The sequence below is a fragment of the Giraffa tippelskirchi genome, chromosome 8 (assembly GCF_054371585.1).
Source record: "Giraffa tippelskirchi isolate mGirTip1 chromosome 8, T2T-mGirTip1v1.2.pri, whole genome shotgun sequence".
Classification (NCBI taxonomy): Eukaryota; Metazoa; Chordata; class Mammalia; order Artiodactyla; family Giraffidae; genus Giraffa; species Giraffa tippelskirchi.
The window spans coordinates 103,389,080-103,411,999 of NC_137282.1; the positions used below are offsets into that span (position 1 = coordinate 103,389,080).

The following is a 22,920-nucleotide window of genomic DNA, read 5'->3' on the forward strand; positions in this document are numbered from 1 at the left end:
CCTGTGTCCATTTCCTGTCTTGTTTGCCAGGATACTGAAATGGGAGAGGGAGAACACACAACCGCAGCTTAGTCAGGGTGCTTCCTCTCAGCACTTTGCCTGAGGGTGCAGCAATTACGTGGGGTGATGGAGAGCGGAAGGAGTGTTTGGTGAGAAAGCAGAAGGGGTGTTTGGTGACTATGGAGGCAGCTTACTCAGCTTTCTTTGATCCCCATTAGAGAGGAGGCCTGGGGTGTAGTAAAAGAAGCCTAGTTGGCAGGTACGCCAGGCCACCCACACTGTCCTTTATGTTTTCTTCCTCTTACAGATGTTTGGGTTTTAAATTTTTAACTCTCACTGGTCAGTGAGCGAAAAGTGAGTTATATCTGCACCAAAAGAATATGCTATCCATCTAAGATAATGACAATTCACTGTTAGTTTTCTAGGACTATAGTAATAAAGTACCACAACCTGAGTAGCTTAAACTATGGAAAGTTCTTTTCTCACAGGACTGGAGGCCCAGGATCAAGGCAAGGCTAGTGGCTTGTGAAGACTCTGTTTCTTTATCTAGCTCCTAGTGGTTTGCTGGCAATCTTTGGTGTTTCTTGGCTTGTTGTAGTATCTCTGCCTCCAACTCCACACGATCTTCTCTGTGTATGTACGTGTGTCCAGATTATCCCTGTTTATAAGACATCAGTAATGCTGAATTGGGGGCCCACTCTACTGTACTAGTATGACCTCATGCTAACTTTCCTAACTGCACCTGCACCAGCGTATTTCCAAATAAGGTCACATTCTGAGATCCTGGGGGTCAGGATTTCAACATATGAATTTGGGAGGAGGGGTGCGGACCCAGAAGGGTAATTCAACCCACAGCAAATTTCCTTCCTCCATCTGCAGTAGAATACATCCTTTGGGTTGTTTTGCCTGGTGGGAATGGAGTTTTGCCCAACACTATCTGCAAAGATAGTGGAGGACAGAGGAACCTGGTGTGCTGCTGTCCATGGGGTCACAAAGAGTCGGATCCAACTTAGTGACTGAACAACAACAATCTGCATACTTTCTCAACACTTTTGCACTTCCCAGCACCCAGTGTTTTATCATTTGCAAGACTGCAGCTCATATTGGGTTGGGATTTGTGACCATGAAATAGAATGCTTTTTGTATGAAATGGATGTATATGTTCACAAAGAATTCCCAGTATGGTTAGTACTTTGCTCTAACCAATTTAATTACTGATGTCTGAAGGTGGAGCAAAATCAACTGCAGAATATTAGGGGGAAGTAGTAATTAATACATCAAATATTAGGCACATATAGGATGCTCACTTTCGCTGGTCTGCATGGCTGGGAGTAGGTGGTGGCCCTCAGTGGTACTGATACTGTACTCAGGAGCATGTGACAAAGGACTGACTCACACCAAATTAAAGAAGAATGTTATTCTTATTAACCAAACTAAGTGTGATAGGGAATCTAGACACATGTCTCCCATTGCCTACTGAAGTTTAGCCTTTTTATTTTTGAACAGACCTAATGACTTTCACCTTGTTAAAGCTTTCTAATAGATGTTTCAATTTAGAAAGAAAATTAAATCTCAAACAAACTTTAGGAAAACTCATCATCACTTTATTATCTATTCTGTGAAGTACAAGAGAGCAAACCTATGTTTAATCCACGTTTGTACCGGGTGCCAAGCTCATGAGGAAATGTGCATCTTGTTTGTTCATTAAGTTTACTTGGTAGTTTTAAATCTATTCTTAAAAGATATTGTGTCATATACTTCAATTTAAAAATCAACTACACTTTAATAAGAGGGAAAAAACTGGGTCTTGATAAAGACTTTAGAAAAAAAATGAGCAAATACATTAGCTTACATTTTACATTTCTATTATATTTGACTTTATTTTTTCTGGTTTGTAACTATAAAACCAATATGTTGGTTTTTAAATGAGAGGACTTGAAGAACACACTTAAGATCAATTTCTGAGGCATAGATGTTCATTCTTATAAGAAATTAGTGGGCACTGTGTATTTTAGAATTACTCAGAAGGTAATCATGTTTCAGGTTATTTGATAAAATATCATCCTAACATCTATTTGGTGACTTTATGTTGAGTAGTTAAACAACCGTTTTCTATTGAGATTATTTTTTAAAAACCATTCTTTAAACAGTTAGCCCTTGAAAGTTTAGATGTGTCTCATCCAAAAAGATATCTATATAAAGCAAACTCTGGAGCAGTAACTAAACCACCAGGCAGTTCATTTATTTCCTCTGCTCTAGAAGACGTGACTTTAAAAAAAAAAAAAAAAAGTGAAAACTTCCTGAAAAACATTTAATTGCTTGTCTATATACATATATACACATATGTATATTGCTTGTTCATACACATATTATATATACTTATAAAAAAATACTAAAATTTATGAAATAGATTCTTGTTAGGATAATGTGTCTAAGCCTTTAAAAAGAAGTGCTGCTTTAGCATATAATGTTTCCAATCCAATGGAAAACTCTAGTTACAATAGGTTAACAAAAATCAACTTAACATTTGCAGGTGTTAGATAAATAGTAAGCTAACGATTTACAGCTATTTAACTGAGTTTGAGCCAACGTGAGGAAGCAGGGGAGAATGCATACTAACCCAGAAGGCATCAAACCCCAGCTTATACTTCAGTTACTAAAAATAAGTGTCTCAAAGTCTCCCACAGTCTTATTCTGTCAGTTACTAAGTCCTGTGGTGTTGTATCTTTTCCAGCATCTACTGTATCTCTTTTTCACCCCATTTCGGTGGCCACCCACTTAGTTCAGAATCATGTCCCCTCAGGCCATCAGCTATTCCAGTTGGTCTCCTCACCATTAGTCTCTCACCTCTTCTTTTCAGTCTCTCACTAGATCCAGACTAATCCTGCTAAAACTCTGCTCTGATCTTGTCACTTCTTTGCTTTAAAACTTTCAAAGATGCTCCATTGCCTAAAGCAGTGTTTCTTCAAATGGGATTCATGCATTAACCTGTCTCAGAATCATGTGGAGTGCCCAGGGACTGACAGAAACAAAATCCTCAGGAATGAGGCCTGGAAATCCAACTTTTTTAACAAGCACCACCCCCCCACCCCGGAGATTCTTGAACATGCTAAAAATAAGGCCTGTCAGGCTGAAGCGGTGATTCTCAACCTGGGCTGCACACTGTAGTCACCTGGGAAGCTTTAAAAAACTGCTGATGCTTGAATTTCATCCCTAGAGTTTCTGATTTAGATGATCTGGGAGGCAGCCTAGGCATTGGGATATTTTTTAAAGCTCCCTATGTGAGCATTTGTATAAAAATGGATTACATTTGGCTACACTGAACACAAAAAATTCAAAGTAGCAGTTGCTTAAAGACACCAGGGTTTATTCTGTCACAGAAAAGAAGCCCTAGAAGGACCAGTTTAGAACTGGTATGCTGGCTCACAAATGAGCATTTCTGTTGCCTGTTGTTTATGGCTTCCATCAACTTCACTTTATGATGTGAACATGCTAAAACAGGAGCTCCAGCCATGACCCCCAGTTCCAGACCAGAAGAAAGGTTGAAGGCGAAAGACCACTTCCCAGCTGGGTCCTCTATTTTTAAGCAGACCCAAACAGAACTTCTTCCAGAAATGCATCATGTGGCCACATCTCACTGTGAGGGAGACAAGGAAAAGTATTCTCTTATCACTGCCACCTTAAATAAAAGGAGGACTTTAATGCTAAGGATAAGAGAGAGCGCAAACATAGGGAAACAACAGATGGCCTCTGTCCCCAATCTGTATTCCTGGACTTAACTTTTACCATTTAACTTGTAAACACTTTGCTTCCTCAAACTAGTCTGCTTTTTAGTCCTTAGGGGTGTGTAGCAGGATGGCCCCATTCAATCAAGTCTACATCCATGGTTTCTAGATGAAAAAGCCCATCCCATCTACTCAAAGAAATAATTTTTACTCTCCTAAATGTAAAGGTCTTACTTGCAGTCTCATTGTCTGCCATGTTCCTTGCACACAAATTCGGAGCAGATCGGAGGGTCCCAAAGTGAATACGAATATTTTTTCTGCCTTTAAATGGACCCGTGAAAAAGATTAAAGGTTCAGGAACCACTTGGGAGGTCAGGAAGTTAGGCAAGGTGCCTTTGAAAGGGCCTGAGTACAGTTTTCACACAGCAGGATGTGAAATAGGACAGGCCTCTCAAGGAGGATAAGTAGCGGCATTCAAGAAATCAATTTTTTTTTTTTTTACTTTTTTTTAAATTAGTTTATTTATCTATTTTTTAACTTTACAATATTGTATTTGTTTTACCATACATTGACATGAATCTACCTTAAAAATCTATTAGAAATGGAGTGGGATTTAAAAAAAGAAAATAGATCTAAACTTCTTAAAAATGTATTCTTAATTGGAGGAGCATTGCTTTACGATAGTGTGTTAGTTTCTGCTGTATCAAAACATGGATCAGCTATAAGTATACATATATCCTCTCCCTCTTGAGCCTCCCCCACCCCCCACCCCAGCATTCTAGGTCAACATAGAGCACTGACCTGAGTTCCCTGTGCTATATAGCTGCTTCTCGCCAGCTATTTTACACATGGTAGTGCATATATGTCAGGGCTACTCTCTCAATTCATCCTATCTTCTAAACTTTATTTTAAATCAAAGAAAAAAATTCCATCAAGGAGCTAAAATCTGTTGAGCTATATTAGGAATAAAAGGTAGGGAGGCAGGGTTTCCTGGATATGGGTATAAGCTTCAAGATGATCTATGATCAACATTGTGAGTTCATTAAGAGAGACTGAACTTGAAACTCATTATCTCATGTAAACGGTGTTATATACAGCAGTCAGGACATAAATGGTATTTAACCCATAATTTCTTAAACTATAAACCTATTCAACACATGTGACAGTATCTTCGGTGAGGAAACATATTCATTTCCAACTCTGGAAGTCATCTTCCTTTCTGGGGACCTATTCATAGAGCATCCATATGCCACGTGCTTTTCTAGGTGCCAGAAATACAGCAGTTCTGAAAAAATAGAGAAGGTCCCTGCATTCATGGTAGGGATGATCAAGAAGAGCTATAGTCTAAAATGTGTGTCCCCACAAGATTTATTATGTTGAAATTCGAATGCCCAGTGTGATGACACTGGTAGGTGGGTCCTTGGGAGGCACTGAAGCCCTAGGATGGAGCCCTCATGTATGGGATTAGTGTGCTAATAAAAAAGGCTCCAGAAATAGCCCTCACCCCTTCTGCCAGTGAGAACACAGAGAGGGCACTGGCTCTGAGCCAGGAAGAAGGCTCTCACCAAACAGGACCTTTTTGTGCCTTGATCTCATACTTCCCATCTCCAAAATGTGAGAAATACATTTCTGTGAAATGGCAACCCACTCCAGTATTCTTGCCTGGAAAATCCCAGGGACAGAGGAGCCTGGTAGGCTACAGTCCACGGGGTCACAAAGAGTCGGACGCAACTGAGCGACTTCACTTTCTTTCTTTGTTTCTAAGCCACCCAGTCTGTGGTATTTTGTTATAGCAGCCTGAATGGACAAAGACAAAAAGAAACAATCAAAGGAGAGAGCATTTCAGAGAGTGATAAAAGCAGTAGAAAAAATAAAACAGGATGATATTATTAAAGAATGATGGATGCAGCGTGGTGACATCTGAGAAGGTGACATTCTAACATGACATCTGACTTCGAGAAGTCATGTGATGATCTAAGAGAAAAACATTTCAAGCAGAAGGAATAGCAAGTGTAAAGGTTCTAAAATGAACTGACCTTGGCATGTCTGAGGGAAAGAAAGAAGACTAGATGATCAGTTTGGAATTGACTTCAGCTGCAAGTAACATAGACTGAATTTCAGTGACTTTCATAGATACAGGTTTATTTTCTTGCATAATTATAAACCCAGTGATAGGGGATAGCACACATTGGTTCATTATTTATAGGTAGCAGGCCTGAGATTTTTATAATCAGGCCTTTTCCTCAAAGTTCCAAGATTGGTGCTTCAGCTCCAGAAATTCTGTCCATGCTTCCAAGTAGGAAGGACAGAGAGCAAAAGGCAAAGACATAGACAATTGTGTCTCTTTTAAAAGAACTTTCTCAGGGGACTTCCCTGGTGGTCCAGTGGCTAAGACTCTGCACTCCCAATGCAGGGGGTCCAGGTTCAATCCCCAGTCAAGGAGTTAGATCCCATCTGCTGCAACTAAGAGTTCACAAACCACAACTAAAGATTCCACTAGCCGAAACTAAGGAAAAAAAAAAAAAGATTCTATATGCTGCAACTAAAGATCCCACATGCCCAGCACAGCCAAATAAATAAATAATTAAAAATAAATAAATAAATAGCAAGCTTTGTCAAAAGTCTCACATAACAACTTCCATGAACATCCTGTTGGCCAGGAACAAATCATATGACTTTCTTGGCTACCAGTTTCATGCTGTGACTTACACATATTTCTGTCCATATCAGCTGTCTAGTGAGGACAAAAATTTCCCCATCTGTAAGCCAAAGTGATGCTTCCTGAGGCCCAAGATAGGGGAACTTTAGCAAGACTAGGGAGACAGGAAGGGGAGGGCGCTTGGATGTGAGAAGTGAGGAAAGGGGTGCTGAAGGGGGAGAAAGTAGTGGGAGGAGATCCCCTAGCATCTACGCCTCCTTCCTGCCCATTTCCTTCTTGGCTTATTAGTCCTTCCATTTCTTCCTTAAATATTGAATACCTACTATGGGCTGGCCGCTGTGCAAGGCTCTGGAGGTGAAAAGAGAAATACAACACATTCCCTGCCCTTCAAGGAGCTTATTGCCTAGCATCTGTGTAAACAAGCAGATATGTAAACAAATCATTGCAAAACAGTGGGATCACTGCTACAATAGAAATATGTAGATAGTAGGAGAGGCACAAAGGAGGTGGCAGTCAGCTCAGCTTGGGTGGGTGTAGCCGGGAAAGACAACTTCATTAAGGGCAGGATGTCACCTGGACAGAGCTTTGAATGCAAGTAGTGAAGTCCTTTCTCTTTTGTGGGTCTTTGAGGTTTCTGCCATGAGTAAACTTGAAAAGACACTATTTGTGTGTCTTGAACCAAGGAGAAACAGAAATAGGAGTTTCACTGTGCTGATAACCAACTGCGTGCTGTACCCCTTTGCCTATATTATTTCATGATTAAATGAGTTCATCTGAAATAATATTTACTTAGAACCCAGTGAGATAATATCTTAAAGTGAGCTATTTTGGCTAAGAAATGCTTGTACCTATGAGTAGCAGAGACCAGTCTAATCATAGAGCCTACTGTGACTTAGGTAGATGGGAGCTGGGATTCTTTGCCAAGTTCAAGCATGTCAGAACAGTGGTCCTGGTCATTCTTGTGGTTCAAGTGACTTGGCCTTTGTGGTTCCAAGATTGTGGTCCCATTCATAGCCAATAAGACTCCAAGGCTGACTCTTGAGATTAGACCAGCAGTCCCTAACATTTTTGGCACCAGGGATCTGTTCTGTGGAAGGTGATTTTTTCACAGACCCTGGTGGTGGTGGGGAGGCATAGTTTCTGGATGGTTCTCCTAAGGAGCTCACAACTTAGACCACCGACATGCACAGTTCACAGTAGGGTTTGAATTCCTGTAACAACCTAATGCTGCCACAGATCTGAAAGGAGGCAGAGCTCAGGGGTGAGGCAAGTGATGGGGAGTAGCTGTAAATACAGATGAAACTTCACTTGCTGACCCACCACTCACCTCCTGCTGTGCAGCCTGGTTCCTAACACAGGAGTGGGGGACCCCTGTGCTAGAGCTTCCACACCTCACCTGGAAGCTCTCCAGAGCACCCATAATGCTAAATATTTTTAGAATTTCCATTTGGTAGTAATTTAGATCAACAAGTTGCTGTAATTTGGTCAAGATATTGGGCAGGGGTGAGGTTTGAACACAGGTCTTTCTAGTGCCTGAGTCTTTATTTTGCCACTACACAGGGCTGTTTTGTTTCTCCAGGCAGCCCCTTTCTTTCTCCGAGTGGCTCCAGGATTGGTCGACCTGCCTTCCTTCCCTTCCACTATTGCAAAGTGTTATTTCCACTAAGAGTCTCTCTGCTTCCCTGGACTCACTTCACCACAAGGACCTCTTCAGCGAGCACACGGCTGACTTGAGGGTTTTTAAGGTTTCCTCAGCTAGTAAGAGAAGAAAACAGGCAGACAGGAAAAAAATAACAAAATTAGGGCCTTGCTGAAGCCGCCAGTGGAATGTGAATGGATCTCAGCTCTGCATTCTCGAGGCCTCAGCATTTCTCTCTAGGCTCCAAATTTTTCAGACTTCCTCTCTCCATACCAGGTCTCCCTCAAATTGCTCCATGCTTGGGCACCCCTTTTCTGGTCTGTTTCCCTACTCAAGTTCTAGAAATACTGGACAAGGTCAAGGCAGGCTGAATTCTGGATTTCAAGAAACCACCTGCTTCTTCTCAGCAGAGCACATTGGAGGAAGGGACACTCTAGTATCACGGTGGCACTAGCCACACAGCTCCACGCCAACACATCAGTGAGCACAGGAGTGGGAAGAGAATTGCATATAAGGGTGAGGAGTGGTACCCAGGGATGGAGGGGCTCAAAAAAGAGCTTCCCACTGGGTGATGGATGATGGGAACACTCAGGAAAGTAACATAGAGGCTGGGTAAAAAGATGGGAAGGACTCATAGGTGACAAGAATGGGAAGAGATTACCAGACCAGTCTCAAAACATCACTTCTTAAAATACCCAAATCCCTTGTCAATAAACCCAAAAGAGCTCCTGCTTTCCTCCCAAATGAAGTTTAAAATTGGAATACACAGTAATTATCTAAATCAGCCCCTTCGTGGGATTTCCAGATTTCAACCAGACTGATAACTTCTTAGAGCTTCAGGCTCTGAGTTTTAGGCCCTGTTATTCCCTTTCTGGGTCTCATTTTGAAGCATTCCAATTTGGCTTGGAGGTTTTCTCCCTTTTTGTGTGCAGACATACCTCATTTGGTATACTTTACAGATACTGCATTTTTTTTTTTAAGAAACTGATGATTTGTGTCAACCCTGCATTGAACAAGTCTGTGGCTTGGAATTCTTATTTCTGTTCTTGCCATCTACTCACTGAGCTCAGAAATTATGTGAAACTGATAGTTTTTTCCTCTCTCAGATATTCATTATCAGTAAACAGACAATTTCTGATTTTTTTTATCTTCAATATATTCCTATTATTCCATTACTATGAAAATTCCTACTTGTCTTAGAATTAAAGAGTAAATGATTCCTCCTTACCCTCACCAAAATATTTCTGATGTAGGAAAAATTTAGGTAGAAAACAGAGATTAATTCCCAAAATTACCTCTGATGTATAATCATGTATAATTCATGTTTCTTAAGTCACACACTTCAAACATTTAGGGGTTTGGTCATTATTCCTGTTCAAGGTGGGGTATTTGAAAAAAATCCACTGATGTCTGTAAAAAGAAGATGTGGTAAGAAGTGAGTTTTGGGGAAGTGAGTCAAGGGTAAGTCATCTGAAGACTCTTGTTCTTGTTCTTACTAGCACTTTTATAAAGATCTATTTGTTTTGGTTTTGTGATGGTCCTCATTTGGGTCTGGCTCAAAAATAGAAAGACCTTCCATCTGAGGACCACAACCGAGTGTTCATTCCTACATGTGCCGGATGAGGCCAATGGTAATGGGCAGGATCTTTCTGTGGCTGTGATTCGGGGATGTGTAGCTTGGATGAGCACACAGTGCTCACAGTGCTCCATTGGATGTGCTCACAGTGGAAACACTCAGAGAAACACTCACCCTACTGAGAAGTGAGTGACAGATCTCTCCCTAATGTGGGGTATATTAGGATTCTCCAGAGAAACAGAAACAATCAGGTGTTGGGGGGGAGGTAATATAAAATGAGAAAGTGGCTCACACAATTATGGAGGCAGTCCCACAATTTGCCATCTGCAAGCTGGAGACTCAGGAACGTGGTGGTATAATTCACTCAGAGTCCAAAGACCTGAGAAGCAGGGGGACCAATGGTGTGAGTCCTAGTCTGAGGGCAGGAGGGGACTAATGTCCCAGCTCAGCACTCAGACAGAGAGAGAGAATTCAACCTTCTTGCACTGTTTTGTTCTGATTGGACCCTCAGGGGATTGAATGGTGTCCACCCACACTGGGGAGGGCCTCCTGCTTTACCCTGTGCCAATGCAAATGCTAATCTCTTCCAGAAACAGCCAGAAACAGGGTTTCACCACATGCCTGGGCATCCTGTGGTCGAGTCAAGTCATCATTATACTGGGTCACTTGCCTTGACCATCGCAGAGGGCTGAAAGCCCCAGAATTCCTAATTCTCCAAGAGTAGCTGTGGGCGGATGACCTGTGGACATTTGAGGAGACCTCTCTGCGCACAGTGAGAGGGGCAAGTTGGTCCCTGTCCATCAGCACGTGGTCAGGAATCAGGACTCAGCCACCCCTCACCTCAGAGTTACTACATGGAGAATGACAGGGTTTGAAGGAGATGGCTCTATCTTCCAAACTGGGCGACTTTCATGAACGTTTTTTGCCATAAACCCTGTTTTCTTACTATCTGAAGTTTGAGCTCAAATGGCTGCATCTGTTTGCGTACTGTACCATCATTGAATAATGAGGAAACTGCTCAGATTATTTTAGGCCACAGCATGCACCATAATGCAAAATCACTCAGCAAATGTTCCCTCCAGAAAACAAGCCTTCTCAACTGTTTTTATATTCATGGATTCAATCTTTTTGTTTTCTGAGGATGAAATATGTTTTAAGCTACCAAGTCTGTTCAGAGTAGCTTTAAATGATTCTCGAAATTTTCCTATTAGGTTATTGTACAGGCACCATTGTGGATCTGATGTGAAAATGTGAAACAAGTTAAAATGTCTGTTCAGGTGTAATCTCTCCGAAAGACAAGTCATCACAGTTCATTTGGGGAAAGTCTTGCTTTTCATGCTTCACCGTTATAAAGACAATCTCCAACTTCAGAGAAAGAAATTCTGTGGGATGTGAGGGGGAAAGAGGCAAGAAAGGAGAATGATTCAGCTGGAAAAGAGGAAAGAAAATGAGGAAGGAGGAAGTAATTAGTTCTTTGGGAACTGTGCTGATTAAGGAGCTGGCACTGCCGAGGGATAAAGGAATGAAGCTGAAGGGAAAAGAAAAGGGAACGTGCAGTTGTAAGGCTGGAGGCAGCGTGCAAATCAAGTCTCCAGACTCAGATCCATCAGGGGCCAGAGAGGCGACGTGAAAAAGTGAAGTGGTGGGGGAAGGGGGAGGGGGCTGCTGGAGTGTCCACGCCTGTGGGTCTAAGGCAGACTGCCACCAGGCTCCACTGATCACTGAGTCCCATGCAGAAAGGTGGGCCAAATGTGCCATATGTGTGGCTTTTTAAAAAGAGAATCACAATTTTTAAATGTTGGCTAACAGAAAAGTCTGCTGAGTGAAAGCGGCCCTCAGCCATTAGTGGCTACCTCTGTTAATTATCACCTGCTTGCTTGCTCAGAATATTTACAGAAGGTTGGATATGAACAATTAGAGAGATGCCAGGATGTGTGACCATTTTGTATTTGTGTTAGCAACTGTATCACCTTCTTAATTTCTTTGTTGCTTTCTGTGTGGAGTATTAAAAAACTCACTAATACCTGTCACCTCATTAAACAAAATGAAACCCCAAAAAACCCTACCAAATATAGGAAAAACAGAGATGTATATTTTGGCCTTGAATTGTTAGTTAATGAAGATCAAACATATTTAATTAGCCTTAGGAATGTGTTAAACATTTTTGGAATTCAACCTAAGGAAAGAAATTATAATATTTGTACATGTATCCTGAAGTCAAATGGCTTGAAAGATGCTCTCTTTTGCTAAGACAATTATTTACATTATCATCTAGCTCACACCATTACTCTTTTGTATCAAACAGGAGCCATTGATCTTATTAGGATCAAGATCAAGACAAATAGCCTGTCAGATATCTTGCAGAGTCTGAGTTCCACATGAAAGCTAAATATAGGACATACATATTTTACTTTCGCTAAATGAGATCCTAAGGGGGGGAAATACTCTCTTAACCTGATTTCTTATTATTTATATGATTTAATAGCTATTCGGATTTAACTGAAAAAGGATACCATATACAAATACAGACAAATGTCAATTTGCACAAAAGAGTCAAGGCCATTTCTAGACACCTATTTCTGAATTCCCAGCAAAGGGTGTAATTCTCTGACCAGTTTTCTCTACTTCAGAGTGTGGAACCTACATCAGGTATTTCCTTTTACTCAACAACGTGTCCCTTCCAGACTTAAGATTTAAGGTAGCCCCAGTAGATCATCCATGCTTCTCTTGCCCTTCCCCCCACCCATCCCTCCCCTCCTTCAAGAATTGGAAGAACAGCTAGTGGGACTTCCCAAGTAGTCTTATAAAGACAGTTCCCCTCCCTACCAATGCAGGGATTCTTTGAGCCTCCGCCTTTAGAACTAAAGTGGGTACTGTCTAACATTCCTTGATTTTGTGGAGCTATAGTGGCCCCTGAGAGGTGCACTCATCCTTCTCTGAATAAATAGAAGCCCTGACAGTATGGGTATCTGCTGCTTTGCAGGGTGCAAAGTGCTGCCACAAATATTAAGTCACTTAATCCTTTTTATACCTTTGTGAGCTGAAAATATTATCCCTGTTTTATGCATAAGGAAATTAAAGCTCTGAGAGGTGAAGTGACTTATCTTTGACCACATAGCCTGTGAGTGACAGAGGTAAATTGAGAAGCCAGGTCTCCTGCCTTCCAGTCCATGATCCTGTCCACCACCCCCAGGTACCACGCCCCAGTCATCCTGTTATTTGTCTCTAAGTAATTTCTGGATAACCAGACCTGAGACCAGGCAGATTCTTTTCTCTTATAAACGGACATGCATCTGCTCCATTTGTATGTCCTCCATTCCTTTCAGTTGGTGTTCTGATGTATTATACAGATCTGAGGAATCCACATCATAGCCAAGACAGCAGGGAGGCCCCAGGAACAAATCCACCATAAGGAAGAAGGAATCTGGCACTTTTCTGTAATTTCTAAGAGTAGTATTCTATGTATAACGTGCTCCTTGAACACTTTCCCACCCAGGCCTTGGGATAGAACCTGTGGCTATGAACTGAAAGCTAAATCATTAAATGCTAGAGTTGCGCAGCTCAACTGACTTTGCTTCCAGATGTTTCTTCGAATAAACATAAGACATAGTGAACAGTCTTTTTCTAACTTTCAGTCCCTAACCTGGAGGAGTGAGGTGAGCTTCACTTTCCCCAGCCTCAGGTTACAGTCAGTTTCCAACTTCACTGCCACCAGGAAGAGGCAATGGCAGTGGTGGCCAGTTCTTATTCAGTTGGCACCTCTGTGGGACAGCTGGGACCTGGGGCAGCAAAGTCTCAGGCCAGCTTACTGTGTGAGTGAATAACTTTAATGGGGCTATTTAAACATTCTACCAGTAGTTTCCAGAAACACAACCCCAGAGTTCCTGGAGATGCCAGGGGATGCAACCAAACAACCAGGCAGGTGGAGGAATCAGAGCCTTTGTGATCTCGGGGCTAACGCTAAAGGGCCTTGTAGCTGTGAAAAGCCGAAGACACTCAGATTTCCCTCCAGCTGCAGCTGCTCGTTTGCCTTTCCCCTGTACCGGCTCTAAAACAAACATTCAAAGCTCTCTAAAATCTGAGCAGTTACAAGAGTATGCACTGGTCTTTCAGCTCTCAAGACCAAATATCCCACGAAAATTGACTAAGAAATCACCAGAGTAACACTCGAGTGCTATCAGCTCAAGAAAGAATAGTTAATTGTAGGAGTATTCACGTTCCCCCTCTAACTGGCAGGAGTGAGTGCTGAGGGGATCCCAGGACACCTCTCAGTGCTCTTGATTCCGGAAGCCCCTCGGTGCCAAGCAGGGGTCAGACTCTGCTGCACGTTAGACTTCCTGGAGGAGTTTTTGAAAATACTGATAGCTGGATTCTGCACCCCAGATTGATTACATCAGAATGTCTGGAGGTGAGGCCCAAACATAATATTTTTTAAATTTTCTGCAGGGTTGAGAACCTCTGGTATAGAGGAATGAGGTCTGTACTGGTAATCAGTTTAAAATTTCAGCCAAGCTTTCAACTGAGTAATTTTGATCAATCCCTTGATTACTCTAGACTGTGGTTTTTATATCATTTCTAAGTTTCCTTTGGGCTTCCCTTGTGGCTCAGATGGTAAAGAATCCGCCTGTAATGCTGGAGATGCAGATTCAATCCCTGATCAGGAAGATCCCCTGGAGAAGGGGATGACAACTCACTCCCGTATTTTTGCCTAGGAAATCTCATGGACAGAGGAGCCTGGTGGGCTACAGTCCATGGGGTCTCAAAGAGTCGGACATGACTGAGAGACTAACACTTTCTTTTTCTTTCAAGTTTCCTTTAAGCTGCAAAAATGTGTGTCTGTACATTATAGAATCACTTGTCATGGTTAAAAAATAGGAGTGATCTAAATATTCAGTAGAAGATTAATTAAATAAATAACAATATACCTAGAGGCTAGAATACTGTGCAAACCTTGAAAATGACAGTAAGTGGAAAAAACAGATTATAAAACAGTTTTACAGTATGACCCATATCTGAAAAAAAAAAAAGAAAAGAAAATTATATAGCTAGGAACTTCCCTGGTGGCCCAGTGGCTAAGACTCTGTATTCTCAATGCAGGGAGTCCAGGTTTGATCCCTGGTCAGGGAACTATTAATAGATCCCACAGGACACAACTAAAGATCCCGCGTGCTGCACCAAAGATTGAAGATTCCCAGCGCTACAACTAAGACCTGGAGCAGCCAAAGAAATATTTTTTAAAAATTACACAGCTAGATGTAATTGCAAAGATATGCACCAACATTTTATAATTTTTCCTTTCTGGGTAAATTATTTTCATTTTCTCTTTTATATATGTGTGTGTATTTTCTAAATATCCTGTATTAAACATTAAGGGGAAAATTGACTCATACGTCATCTTGAATATACACCTTGATCACACTTGTAGAATAGTCTCGAAAATAAGCATATTTGTCTATGTGGTGGTTCTTGTAGCCATTGGGCAGCTAGAGGCAAAAAAAAAACAAAAAAAACCTGAAGCTTTGCTTGTCCTCTAGGTTACCTTCAAAACTGCTTTAGACTCGTTCATTTTCCTGATTTGGAACTACTGATCTAGAGAAAAAAAGTAGGAGAAAGCATTTCTCCAGCAGTATTTGTTCTGTGTCCTGGCGGGACTGCCCCCGTTTCACTGGAAAGAATAATTAGAGAGGAAGCAGGGGCGAGAAAGTCAGGAGGAGAGAGAGCCAGGAGGCTTTTGATCTGTGCTTCTTCCCTAGAGCATCCTGTCATATTTTTTGCCTGTATGTCAGTGGTTATGAAGATAAAATGAGAGACATCAGTGCAAGGACTTAGCTCACCTTTCTGCACACAATTGCTCTATAAATTTCTGTTCATTCACACGTGCCTCTGTGAAGAAAATAACTTAGGTACTTACTAGTGTGTGATGTGACCTCACAGCATCCTCGTCCCCTGTGAGCCTCAGTTTCCACCTCTGAAAAAAGTAAGTTATAATATCCCTGAGAATTAAATGATGTGATGAAGGTAAAACACTAAGCAAAACGTCGAATACCTCACAAGTGCTAGCTATTGTTATTATTCCTTTTTCCAAAATTCCTTAACCAAAAACACCTTGTGGTATTGGTAGGACTTTCATTGCAATCCAGAAAAATAGAATTGTACAAGCTTATAGCTTTAACAATTTGGGAGGGAAATGATAAAAATAGTTTGGAAGATTATATTTTGATTAGAAAAATGTATTTTTTCTGCCATTTCAGTACTAAAAAAAGAGTATTATTTCAAGCATGCAAGAATAATTCCTCTGTGGTTTGACACCAAGAATAAAGTATTTCATTTCAGGAAAGAAATGCCTTAGAGAAATGATGAGCCACTAATAAACGCAGTCACACTAGAAAATGACTTTGGGTTTAAGGCAAGTATTTTTCTGTTATAGAAGTGATTAGGCTTTTAGAAATGTTTTCAATACAACACAATATATATGCATAAAATATAATGAGTGTTCCTGGACTTTTGTTGTCAGACTCAAAGTTCACAAGAACTAAGAATAGGAGAGGAATGGGGAAAAAGAAACTGTGACATTGATGGTTGCAATTCACAAGCTTTATTAACATAAACAGGATCTGAGAATGACATAGGCCAGTGGTTCCCACACTGGATTCCAGTGTTGCCAACTGGAATCACCTGGGAAGCTTCAAAATATATTAGGGATTGGGTCTCATCCTCAAAGATTCTGATTTAAGGGTAGAGGGGATGGCCTGGGCTCCAGAATTTGTTAAATACCCCCAGGTGATTCAGATGCATGGATAAGTTTGAGAACCACTGGCATAGACAAAAGATTCACCAAGCAAACAAAAGGTGTCTCCCTTCCTTTTTCCTCAAGGGGATGTTCCCAGGCTTTGGCACTGGGGGGAGCCCCAACATGGGACCCTCTCTTCTTTCCCTCTTTTTCCTGCCCTCAGCTGGAAGAGTTACATCAGCTGCCCAGAAACAATTTATGTTACATCATCTAAGACCAATGACCAGATTTCAGACTGTAATCCTTGCTAGGCCAACATCACGCCACCTCCCTTTTTCTGCCTCAGTTTTCACAGTTTTCCTTTAGCTGTGCCTGCATTACGTGACCAGAAAGCTTCCATGTGTATCCACTTAAGAGCTTCCAGGGACAGGACTCTAATTCTATACTAAATGACATCCAGAAACTGGGAAAACATGTTTCAGTCACAAATTTTAGGTAGAAGCCAAAGTTTGAACAGTAGCTTTGAAGGATGTGGTGATCAACAGACAGACAGACTATGCTTTGAGCACTGCTCTGCATGTCTTTCTGTAAGGGATGGCCTCAGTTGGGTCAAATATAAACTCAGCTGTTGAACTAAGAAACAAGGAAGTCATCCACTCATATTTTTAACTTAGTTTATGCTTTATTGCTTACACTGGAAGTAATAATATAAAGTACTTTTTAAACAAGAATTTGAAGCCAAAGAAGAAACTAGGAAATACATAATAGATGTGGATTATGAACAGGTGTTGGTGATGAGCAGGGAAGCCTGGCGTGCTGCGGTCCATGGGGTCACAAGGAATCAGACACAACTGAGCAACTGAACTGAACTGGTGGACAAGATGAGATTCTATAGAAGATATTTTGTTGGCCTGGAGTGGTAAAAATAGCTTTAAGATTTAAGACTCTTTTAATGATAAAAATAGTCTCCTATTGTCCTTAGAACATACCTATGTGATGGTTTTATTCTTGTGCTGTAGGTGAGGAAATGGAGATTCTTAGAGATTAAGTGTTTTACCCAAGGTCACATAGTAAATGGAAAGATCAGTTCTTGAACTCATGACCTCTTGACTCACAGGCCACTAGACTTCCCCTGGTGCCACCATTGGAAGAACATAAATAATATCTGAATGTGGTTTGAATTTACTTGATAATTTATAATTTTTGCTTCCCCTTCATTTTTTAATAACGGCCAAGAACTGTTCTGTTATTGATCAGTAATTATATCAATTTGGGTTTTTGTTGCAAGCAAGAGCAGCTTGCTCTGGACATCTTAAGCAAATAGAAGGATATTTTGGAAGGTTTATGGGGAGATCATACAATCAAATGGGGGAGTGTGAGGGAGGGCGTGGAAAATAGATGTAAACCGAGGAGACTGTCTGGGCTACATATCAAAAACAGGCCGGCCAGGATGTTGCCCTGGCTAATGCCACTGATGGACACTGCTGCCCCAAATGAGTCCTAATCACCCCTTCCTCTTGGATCACACTTGAGTTTCAGAGGCCTGGTAGGATTGTCCAACTGTTCATGTGCTGCTAGCACCCTGGCTGCAGGGACTAAAGGGAAAGTGACTGCTCTGCATCAGCTTCCATAATGGGAAGCAGGTCATTGTGACCTCTCAGCATCACTGATAATGGGGAATTTCTTAATAGGTAAGACAGGTTGAATGTTGAACAATAAAAGAAAAGACTAATGTCTCCTGCAAAACAACAGTGGTTTAAAAGATGTATCTGTATTTTTTACTTTCCTGCAATGTTAGGGAAAAACCTCATAAGACAGGTTTCTAAGGAAATTACAAGCTATTATAAAAATACCTACATTCATTCAATTTAAAAAAATTTGTGGATCATGACTCAAAAGTCATTGGAGACATCAATTTGAGAAGAATGAGAAGAAAGCAAAACTCTGCACCTGGGGAGTCTGTTATCTGCCATCTCCCGAGTGTGGAGGTCTGTGGGTTTGCACTCTCCTTAGTGTTCCAGTCCAGCTCCACTGCATAGAGAGTCACCCCAAGCAGTAGGGTCACAGCTGCTCTCAGCCAGACTCTGGAAATGCCCTCCTTGTTCATTCAGTTATTCTGCCTATATTTATCATGCACTTCTGTGTGTGCTAGGCACTGAGGCTTCCAGTACCCCGTTCTGGGATTTCAAAATTAAAGATTCATACACCCTTTAAAAATAGATCTTGTTTGTCCCTGTGTGTGATGGGCCTGTTCTTGCCTGTATGAATTTCAGTCCCTGTGTCGTAAGTATGTTGCAATGTAAGAATTAGAGATAGTCTCATTTTTCAAACCACACAGGTGATGTAGGTAATTTAGAGAACCCCTGTAGTGATAACATTGGGGTAGTAAAGAGACTAATATGGTTAGACAGTGTTTAAAATGTGTATCATCTTGGAAAGTCACCTCCGGTTCTATCCTCTGGTTTCCTACCTGCTAGGTTTCCCCCCTTTTCTTGCTGTGTGCATATCCACACAGCTAAAGCATAAAAATTCCTTACTGGTAAGTGCTGTTTTTAGAGAGAAACTTAGGTCTTGAAAAATTTTGTTTCATAAATCTTTTGGGCACTCTCACTGCCTTTCAGAAAAATTAAAGAAAGGAGCTCACCCAAGACAAGTTTATACTAAAAGTCAGGCTAATTTTGATGATAAAAATGGAGCTGGAGCCATAAATGGAAAGAGCTGTATAATGACTTAATGTTATCATTGTTTAAATCTTTATCTAAACCATGCAAGCACTACCACAATTTGTTGCAATATCCTTTTTTCCTGAAGCTGAACCTGGGTTGTATCAGTCCCATGTCTGTTTTTTTATAAACCCAAACAGAAAGCGCTCCCTAGAACAATGGGGCTTCGTCTGTAAAGCAGAGAGAGGCAGAATGGGCTTTATAAAGAGCATTTACGCTTAGGAGAAATTGTGTAAATACCTTTTCAAGTGTCAAAATAACAACCTTTTGTTTCAGGAAGTTGAATTGTTAGAGCATCTATGTTTTCTTTTCTAAGTATTCGGAAGGCCATTTCCATTTAAAAACAATGAGTAGAAAGAGTGATGATCTAGTCTCCTACTTCACAAAGTAAAAGCATCAGCTGCTCAAATACCTCTAGAAATAATGAAACAAAATTTCTCTGTTCTTCAGTCCCAGTGGCACTGCTCTTACCTTTAGTCCACATCCGACCTTCTTTAAGGAGTCTGACCCTCCTAGGCCCTACACACTTCCTTTCCAGGCCATTCTGCTCTGGTACGGCTGAGTAGCTGGGGGTTTGTCTTACATGTGCTATTGCATCAGCCTCTGCTGCAGCCTGAATCACTGATTTTATCAGACAACCCCCCCCCCCCCGCCCCAGGATTGTTCTTGGCTCTTGTGTCTCTGAATCTCTTTTCTCATAGCTTCATCCTATACACATACTGATTGAAATAAGAGACCACTGCTCCTGTGTCATTTCCCCAAGACACCACTAACATGATACTGCTGTTACCAGTTAATCTCTCCTCCTGCCAGAGTATCCCCTGGTTGTCATCCCTGAGAACTCTTCCATCAGTTGAAATAGTCCAGGAGATAATCAATCTCCATTGAACCACATATGTAACCCCTTCATTTCTTACCTCTTGAGTGGAACATCATCTCCTGAATTCAGTTCTCTTCTTATTGCTTCTGAAATGCATTCAGTCTTTTTGTTGCCTTCCCAGCTTTAGGGAGCCTGCTGTCATTGGTGATACTGAAACTCAACCAGGATAAAATGGGCATTTTCTACCCTGGTTGTATTAATGAATAAGAAGCTGTGGAAACCTCACATACTAGATTCTAAGACAAGGCTCCATTTTTCAGATTTCATGGGCTTTGGAAAAACATTTCATGAAGTCCAAAAATATCTCCTAGAACAAGGAGTCTCAACTTTGGTCGCATCTAGAATCACCTGGAAAGCTTTTAATAACCACTGATGTTCAGGCTACAACCACACATCCATAATATCAGCATCTTGACTCATTGGAAAAGACCCTAATGCTGGGTAGGATTGGAGGCGGGAGGAGAAGGGGACAACAGAGGATGAGATGGTTGGATGGCATCACCGACTTGATGGACATGGCTTTGGGTAAACTCCGGGAGTTGGTGATGAACAGAGAGGCCTGGCGTGCTGCAATTCATGGGGTCGCAAAGAGTCGGACACGACTGAGTGACTGAACTGAACTGAACTATGCATGTGACTCAAGCCAGCCAGGTGATTCCAGCAGGCAAATAACGTTGAGAACCACAGACCTTAAAAGTGGCAGGTTAAGGAGTTAAATAAGGAGATCATCACCTGAAATTGTCTTTTATAAATGAAATTATATACCTTCAAGAGGTCTGGATTTTAAGAAAAATCTCACACCCATTCAAAAGAAAAATCTCACACCCATTCAAAGCTTTATGCCTCTTTGCAATTTGACACACTGCAGTAAAACTGCCCCAAGTAAGAGCTGGAGGTTACTCCAATCTGTTTCTCACGCCTATTTCTGAACTACAGTTACTCTTTCAACAAAGATTTATTGAGCACCTGTGTACCAGGCAGTGGGGATACCTCAGGAAATAAAGCAGATGTGATACAGTGATACACCCTCATGGAATTTATAGAGGAGACTTGTGACAAATAAGATAACAGGCAAGATAGTTACAAAAGTGGTCAATGTACAAAGACAATATAAAAGGATAACTTGACAAGCGTGTCACATCCAGGGCAAGGGGAAGGCAGCTGGTTTGTGTGGTCAGGGAAGTCCTCTCTGTGGGGGTGACATTTGAGATGAGACTTGAATGGTAAGAGGAACTAGCCCTGCAAAGATCTGGGGCAGAGCATTTGGGGCAGAAGGAGAAGAAAGTGCCAAGACCCTGAGGCAAGAACAAGCTTGGCAAGTTCTAGATCCTGACAGACTGGAGAGGGTGGAGAAGCAGGGCCAGATAAGGTCAAGGAGGAAGCTAGAAGCCAACCCAGCAAGGCCTCATGAGGTAACAGATAAGAGTGGATGATTCAGAAATGCAGTGAAAAGCCATTGGAGAATGAGATTTGTGTTTTTAAATATGTGGGAGAAGACTATAGAGGGCAAGAGAGAAATCAGTTGCTCAAGTAGGAGTGGCTTATTTTAGAGGTGAAGGCAGGATTTCCAGATGGACTGAAGGTTGGAGAGGGTGATATGGAGGTGGGAGATGAAAGGAAGAGAAGAGTCAAACATGAGTCCTTTGTCTTTGGCCTGAGCAGCTGACCGGATGGTAACGCCCTGACAGGAAACAGGGAGGTCTAGGTGAGGCACACCTCGGGGAATGAGAGAGCAAAAAATGAAAAGCTCTATTTGAACATAATAACTTTGAGATTCCTTTAGGCATCCATTAATATCCATTAGAAGCTAATGTCCATTCAGACAAGCCTGGAGCTCAGAGGAAAGGTCAGTGCTATAAATTTAAATTTGGAAATCATTGGCATGGAGGTGGTATTTAAAACTTTGGGACTGGATGAGTTCACTTAGAGAGATAATGTAAATAGACTACAGAAGAGAACTCCGGGCTGAGCACATTTAGAAAGAAAGGAGAGACCCAGGCAACACAACTGAGGAGGAGCCAGGAATTTAGGGTTGGAGTGCCCTAGAAGTCAAGATAAAAAGTGTCTCAGGAAGGAAGGTGTGGGGACTTTCCTGGTGGTCCAGTGGCTGAGACTCTGCACTCACAATGCAGGGGGCCCAGGTTCGATCCCCAGTTGGAGAAGTAGATCCCATATGCTGCAACTAAGAGTTTGCATGTTGAGACTAAAGATTCGCCTGCTGCATCTAAGTCCCAGCACAGCCAAATAAATACATAAATTTTTTTTTTTCAAAAAAGATGGAAGATGTGATTGTTGTGTCAAATGCTACTGAAATGTCAAGTAAGAGAAACAGGGGATTTTGTGAGAGAGAAGTTCTTGGTGACCTTGATGTGAGCAGCTGGCAGAGTGGTAGGGACAGAAGCCCAGATTGGAGGGTTGAAGAGGAAACGGAAGGGGGGGGAAATGGAAACAATAGCTATTGACACAGGTGCCAAGAAGTTTCGCTGTGCCTTAGAAGCATGTATTTATCTCCATCCTGATTTAGACCATAAAGAAACCCACTCCAGTGTGCACATTTCTCTTGTCAAGGTAGGTGAATACATCAGATGCCTGATCCCAGTCTCACTCTCATATATTCAGTGCATCCCCTGGTGGGCATAATGCTGCAAAAAACCTGAATGAATGCTTGGGATAGGACTGATTCTGCTCTCACCCCAAGAGTGAATAACTTCTGAAGAGATGCTTCCTACCAGGCTCATCTCTCCAGCTCACCATCATAATCAAAGACACATGGTCAGCTTAAAAGCTATAAATAAAAGTTGATTATTAAATGACAAAAAAGCTGTCTAACATAACTTAGATATTAATAACACAAAGTAAAACATCCTCAAATTCCTATTCATTTCTATCTAAAACTGAACTAGATGTTTCACCCTCCTTCTCTAGCAGATAGGAATGAACACTTCTTCCTTTATGGAGATTAAATAGTCTTGCCAACACCAATATCAA

General features: G+C 41.5%; 2 protein-coding genes across 5 annotated transcripts in view; one reads left to right on the forward strand and one right to left on the reverse strand.

The window, feature by feature from the left end:
* The window catches only part of SREK1IP1 (SREK1 interacting protein 1), a 374,836-nt gene that overhangs the window by 140,658 nt on the left and 211,258 nt on the right, over positions 1-22,920 (reverse strand). Inside the window, exons 10-11 of one of the 2 annotated variants that reach the window (XM_081518349.1) lie at positions 15,511-15,567; positions 3,354-3,637 (exon numbers count right to left, since the gene is read on the reverse strand). The gene's annotated coding sequence lies outside the window, so the exon portion shown is untranslated. Of the gene's footprint in view, positions 1-3,353; positions 3,638-15,510; positions 15,568-22,920 lie in introns of those variants that run through there. The other variant, XM_081518356.1, reaches the window with a different exon arrangement.
* The window catches only part of RGS7BP (regulator of G protein signaling 7 binding protein), a 107,194-nt gene that overhangs the window by 7,603 nt on the left and 76,671 nt on the right, over positions 1-22,920 (forward strand). The window lies entirely within an intron of this gene.